This window comes from Acomys russatus, chromosome 19, assembly GCF_903995435.1.
Source record: "Acomys russatus chromosome 19, mAcoRus1.1, whole genome shotgun sequence".
NCBI lineage: Eukaryota > Metazoa > Chordata > Mammalia > Rodentia > Muridae > Acomys > Acomys russatus.
In genome coordinates, this window is record NC_067155.1 from 6416407 (window position 1) to 6422406 (window position 6000).

The 6000-nt window shown below is 39.9% G+C and overlaps 1 pseudogene; it reads right to left on the bottom strand.

Moving 5' to 3' along the window:
* Positions 1 to 1318: 1318 nt before the first annotated feature.
* LOC127203464 (recombining binding protein suppressor of hairless-like) lies at positions 1319 to 2769 on the bottom strand (annotated as a pseudogene).
* Between the last annotated feature and the right edge of the window lie 3231 nt (positions 2770 to 6000).

The following is a 6000-nucleotide window of genomic DNA, read 5'->3' on the forward strand; positions in this document are numbered from 1 at the left end:
TCAAGAAATTAAACACCACCAAACTGAATAACCCAATTGAGAAATGGGGCTTGGAACTAAACAGAGAATTCTCCACAGAGGAGTATCAAATGGCTGAGATAAATACATTTTTTTTTAAAAAAAAGGAAAATACAGAAATACCTACCCATAGTATCTGAGAATAGACTAAGTTAACATACATTGCATGTATTACAGGCAAGGCAGAGGCATACTGAAAGCTTTTGCAGACTTCATATAATCTTTTAAAAAATATGCAGGCCTTTACAAAATTTGACTTGCTGAAATCAAACAATTCCAACGTGTGGAAAAAGTCATTAAGACTTCAGCTTTAAAATGTTCCAGCCTTAGGCCGAAAGAACCTGGTAGTGTTCGGTACTCAGATTGAACAAGCATAGTCAGGCTCGATCCTGAATATACTTCTGAGCCAACGCTCAAAGAGTGGGGAACACAGTCTATTTGGTAACAAGGTGTACTCCACACTGTGGTATAAAAAAGGCATGGTGAAGTGTGCCTTTTACTAAAGCTCATGCAAGTTCCTTGGTTCATAAAAAAATGTTAGATGTGTGTCTTCTAGCCTAACCTATAGTTTAGCCACGTATCTATTTCTTTTTTTATAATTTTTTAATTAATTTATTCATTCATTCATATTACATCTCAATTGTTATCCCATCCTTTCTATCCTCCCATTCCTCCCTCCCTCCCACTTTCACCCTATTCCCCTTCCCTAATGACTGTGACTGAGGGGGACCTCCTCCCCCTGTATATGATCATAGGGTATCAAATCTCTTCTTGGTAGCCTGCTATCCTTCCCCTGAGTACCACCTGGCCTCCCCATCGAGGAGACATGGTGAAAAATGGGGCACCTGAGTTCATGTGAAAGTCAGTCCCCACTCTTCACTCATCTGTAGAGAATGACCTGTCCCTTGGCTAGATCTGAGTAGGGGTTCAATCACATATCTGTTTCTTGACCATTTAATCAAAACCAAACAAAAAAACAATTAAAAAGGGGAGTGTGAGAGAGACAGCTGAAAACCTTCATTTCCAATGATTTATACATTTTGATGTTTTTCATTTTATGTGGCTTCTGCACTTCACATCAGTGTTTGCAGGTAATGGTTTGTTTTTTTTTTAATAGATCACCTGCTACAAAACGTTTTCTCAAGAAATCACAAAAGATTTTTCATTTTATCCTTGCCTTTCCTTTTCTCTTCTTTTCTTTCTTTCCTTTTTCTTTCTTTCTTTTCTTTTCTTTCTTTCTTTCTCTTGTCAACTTTTTGCCACATTCAAGTCAGTTTAAGTGCCAGCAAAAAGGTGGTAATTAGGACACCACAGTTGCTATGGACAATGTGACACTGGTAGAATTTGTGCTAGCATTTGTGTAACTTCCCTGCTGTGTTTGATTCAACGGTGAGCACTTGGCTTGAGCTGGCTCTGAGAATTGCTCCTGCCATGCCGCAGTGTAGCCTTGGCCCTGGTTCTGGTGTGTAGGTAAAGGTAAGGCTGATGGAATAAATAATCCCAGCATTACGGACCAAAGTTACTGGAACCTGGACTGGCTGCCTGACCTATCTCCAATCTTCTCGGAAGGCAGAAATGTCTGGGACCACACAGAGCATGCTCTCTCCACATCTGTACATTGTTTTGGCTTCCACATCCCCAAACCACACTCGTAAAGTTGGAGTAAAGTTCTTTCCTGTGAGTTCAAGCATTGTTACATCCCCGACACCATTCAAATGAAGATTTTTATGAAAGGCACGAAGTGCCTGGGGCAAGGACAGGGCCCATTCCCTCATAGAATATATACTCTGCCTTATCTGTGCTAATGATTGTCCAGGAAGCTCTACCATTTATCATTTCTCTATTTGGTTCTTTCAGACATGGAGTGGCTGGAAATTGCATTATTCTTTCTTGAGAAAGGCACAAGTACGTTCTTTCTGTACCCTTAAGGCAAAGTGCACATTTATGGAGTTGTGATATGGGGTCATCTGCATCCAGCTATGTTGTCTGGTTATCAACTTTCATAATTATCAATCTTGGGAGTGCCCTACCAGTAACTGAGCACACATGTCTTACAGTTTGTCTATAATGGATGTAACCCTCCCTAACTGTGAATGCCTCTCCTCATTCATCACCATCCAAGAGATGAATATAAGATGCTCCCCCACTGTTGTGACCTGGCATGAAAAATTCCTCCTTCTACATGCAGGTATCTGGTACTAACTGTCTGTGATCAGAGTCGATTGAACAAAGTCCCCTTTGTTCCTGTGGCAATACACAAGTCAGCATTTTTCAATAACCACTTAATTTTGGGAGGTTTGGAGATGACTTTGATCCATTTGCTGAGTAATAAGCCAGTGTCATCAATGTTGCCACAGAGCATCTTTACTGACAATATGAAGTGTTTTCTCTTGTCTGAATCAGAGATGTACAATGTTTTGACTGTGCAGTAGTTCTTCCCTTCCAAATTTAGCTGTTGCATTTCTTGGTCACTAGTCAATAAATGCACAGGGTTGAGATTCTTGTTCAGAACAACCATCTCGTTCCATTTATTCTTTTTTTTTTTTCTTCCAACCACTGCCCATAAGATACACACAAGGAGGAAGACCAAAACAATCGTTTTTTATTTCCATAAGATTTCTTTGCAACTTTTGCATGAAGAATGAGCACTGTTTGGTCTCCTTGTTCTTTTAAATAATCTCACATAGCTTCCTTAGTGAGTCGTTTAGTTGGAGGCCGGTTACCAAACTTCCCTGTCACAACAAGCGCCATCTTCCACAAACTCTCGCTAAAACTCTAACCCTTGCCAGATTCCTCCCCCACACCCCAGCCCCACACCTGGCTGCCTTTCTCTGCTCTTCTCCCCTGCCCCTTCCCTTTTCCTCCCTGATCTCTGCCACCCACCTCCCCCCCACCCCACTCCACCCCCCATTTCATGCCCCAGCCACCTCAGGCTGCCAGCAGACTAGGGGGATCCTGTTCACTTTCTTCCCTGGAAACCTACAATTTTAAGGATTGTGATCATTATATTTTACCCAGATTTTTTGTAGATTGACAATCAAATTATGTACTTAATATTTACTGTGAACAACTATGTTTTTATATACTGATTGATTTGTAGAAGTATGGAAAGCTATTTTTGAAGTTAAATTTCTGATTCTTTACCTGCACTTTTATTACCTTCATTCATCAATAGATTTAAATGAAAAGCATATTCATATATATTCCAATTATATGGATGTATTTATTCAAGGTAATTTGCTTCTTTGTTTCCTTCATCTTTAAAGTTCTGAGTACCAATCCCAAGGCATCTAGAAGATGACTCCTTAGCCACTTAACTGTACACCAAACTTCCATTCATTACTATGTTTTCTCTGCACACAAACTGTGTGTTATTCTAGGTTAACATTGATGAGCATTATTTTCTGTCTAGTGTTTCTCAGAATCTCTCTAGCTGTTTTGGGATCTGAGCTTATCTCTGTCTTTATTTTTTTTTTTTTACCTTATGGATTCCAGTTTTTAGCTATTTTCCTTGCCAATTCTAATCATCATCTCCAATTTTATGCTCACTTTTGTTCTGAGACCCTTTTTCTTTTTTCAGCATCTGGTTCACTGTGTGTGTGTGTGTGTGTGTGTGTGTGTGTGTGTGTGTGTGTGTGTGTGTGTGTGTGCAGGGTGTTTCTATATTTGTTTATTTGACTTCAATTATTGGTAGAATGGATACTTCACCAAGGACCACAAAGAAGATTGAACCTACATCCTCCAGGTACCGTATATTAACTTTAACAAGGACAAATTATGCATATATCTCAACAAAAAAAAAAGGAGGAAACAGACTAGCTACACCTATTGATATAAAACTGAAGAGAAATCTAGGGATCCCTGAGTAATCAGCCAGAGACAAGGCAAGCTCAACACTGTAACTCAATTTAGACATGTGATGTGTCCAGTTCTCCTAACAGGAAAATGAGAATAATAGTAAAGTGAAAACTAAACTTCTGAACTGTTCAGGTTTCTTATCAGGTACAGAAAGGATACCATTTGCTGATCCATATGTTCCATCACCATGTCTCTCCTTGAACCTTATACCCAAGTATGACACCTTTATATTTCCTTTGTATATGCACTGTTCTTTATGTTAAATGCTCTGTACTCGAGCCTCCTTTTTCAATGTCTTTCTTGATAAAGATTCACCAGGGCTTTCACTTTCCCCACATAAATCCTCTTGTCATCGTTTTATCACCTCCCAGGACTTCCATGCTCTACAGCACATGGTCTGTCTCCTAACCATAGTGAAGGACAAATGTGGACACTCTGACCTGTGATCTTGATGTCCAGGGGAGTACTTGGGTCTGGCCATGCATAGGGATGGTGACTGAAATAACTGTAAAGTCAACATGTGAAGCAATCTCAGGAGCCATGGAGATGTCGGCCTAAAAGCCCCCAACATAAGGTTTATCCACAAGGTACAGATGGTCAGTCTTTATTTACCCCCTCCATCTGCATAAAAAGAATGAAAGCCTTAAATACTGTATTTGAACAGTATAGTACTGTCGTTCTCCCTCCTGAATTCATAGGGAGCTAGTAGGGCCAAGAGGGAGGACTTTCTGTAGACTCCTGGAAAGTAGATTGTTATGAGCTGAGCTGTTCTTCCTCACCCAGCTCAGTGTGACCTAGAAAAACAGGGAATCCCTTCCTCCATTTTGTTCTCCTTAGTAACTTAGTGTCTCCATGTAACTTTCAGTGTCTGTAGCCCCTTTAAGCCCAATAATGTGTCTATGCTTCATTGCTCTGGTACAGAAAGAACCCATTGCATCATTGACTTTGGTGTCTAACAAGAAAAAATGGCAAGAACAAATCATTGGCCTATGAAAATTACATTAGGTACTTTATTAAGACAATTCCACTATTAGCTCAGCCATGAAGCATTAGTCCTCAACTCTTACATAATATTGTATTTCAAAATGTTCACACTAGAGACCAATCACTCTGTTTATCATGTTTGGGACATAAGCTACATCTCAACATTAGATCATGTGACATAATTATGTACAGGCCACAGTTAAGAATGTGCTTATCCATTGGAGGCTGCTTGCCCTGCCTGCCACAGTACACAATTCCATGTACTGAATTCTCTATAATACAAAACATTTAGGGTTTTTTCCTTGTGTTTCACTAAAAATGTGCTGACTAGATACAGGGTGGGAAATGTTGGGTCACTGAGCATCTTTCAGGATAGATGCTCCCTCCCCTGTCACTATGTTCAGTGATAATGAATGGTTCAAAAGGGTACTTAGGGTGAAAACATAGACATCTGTAGGTCTCCCTCTGTGTGCTGTGGTCACTAAGCCTACAGAAGGGACATCCTTGAAAAGACCAAACATTTCAAACACAAGCTGGGGCTAACACTGGAGAGTCACGTGCTCTCAAACAAAAAACAAGAAAACTGGCAAACTGGGTGGGTGGAAGGGAGTGTGCAGGGAGAAGTCCCAGCCTAAGGAAGAAAAACCTATAGTTTCCCCCCACCTCCTTTCTACTTATATTTAAAACATCTTTTATCCTGGTTTGTAAAGATCTTTACCAGCTTAAATAAATTTGTTTTGTCAACATTAAAGGATCTCAGACATACGCAAGAAGAGGAAATGTCAACTGAGAAATTGTGTACATCAGATTGACCTGTAGGAATTTCTGTGGGCCATTTTTAAAAAATTCTTGATTGCATTAATCTTTCCACTCTCCTCTTCCATGCCTATCTCTGAGTCTTGAGAAGATGGAGCTGTATGCAAATAAGCCATGTACAGCTGAGCATTCTTCAGTCTTTTATTCTCTGAAAGTTGGACAGCTGTGGATCTCTGAATAAACAAGCTTCTCTGATGACAGTTTAGAGATGTATCATTCCATGTGCATAGCTGAGTAGTATTCCATTGTGTGAATTTACTGAACTTTCTTTATCAAATCTGCAGTTGAGGGACATCTAGGTTGTTTCCAGTCTCTACCTATTAT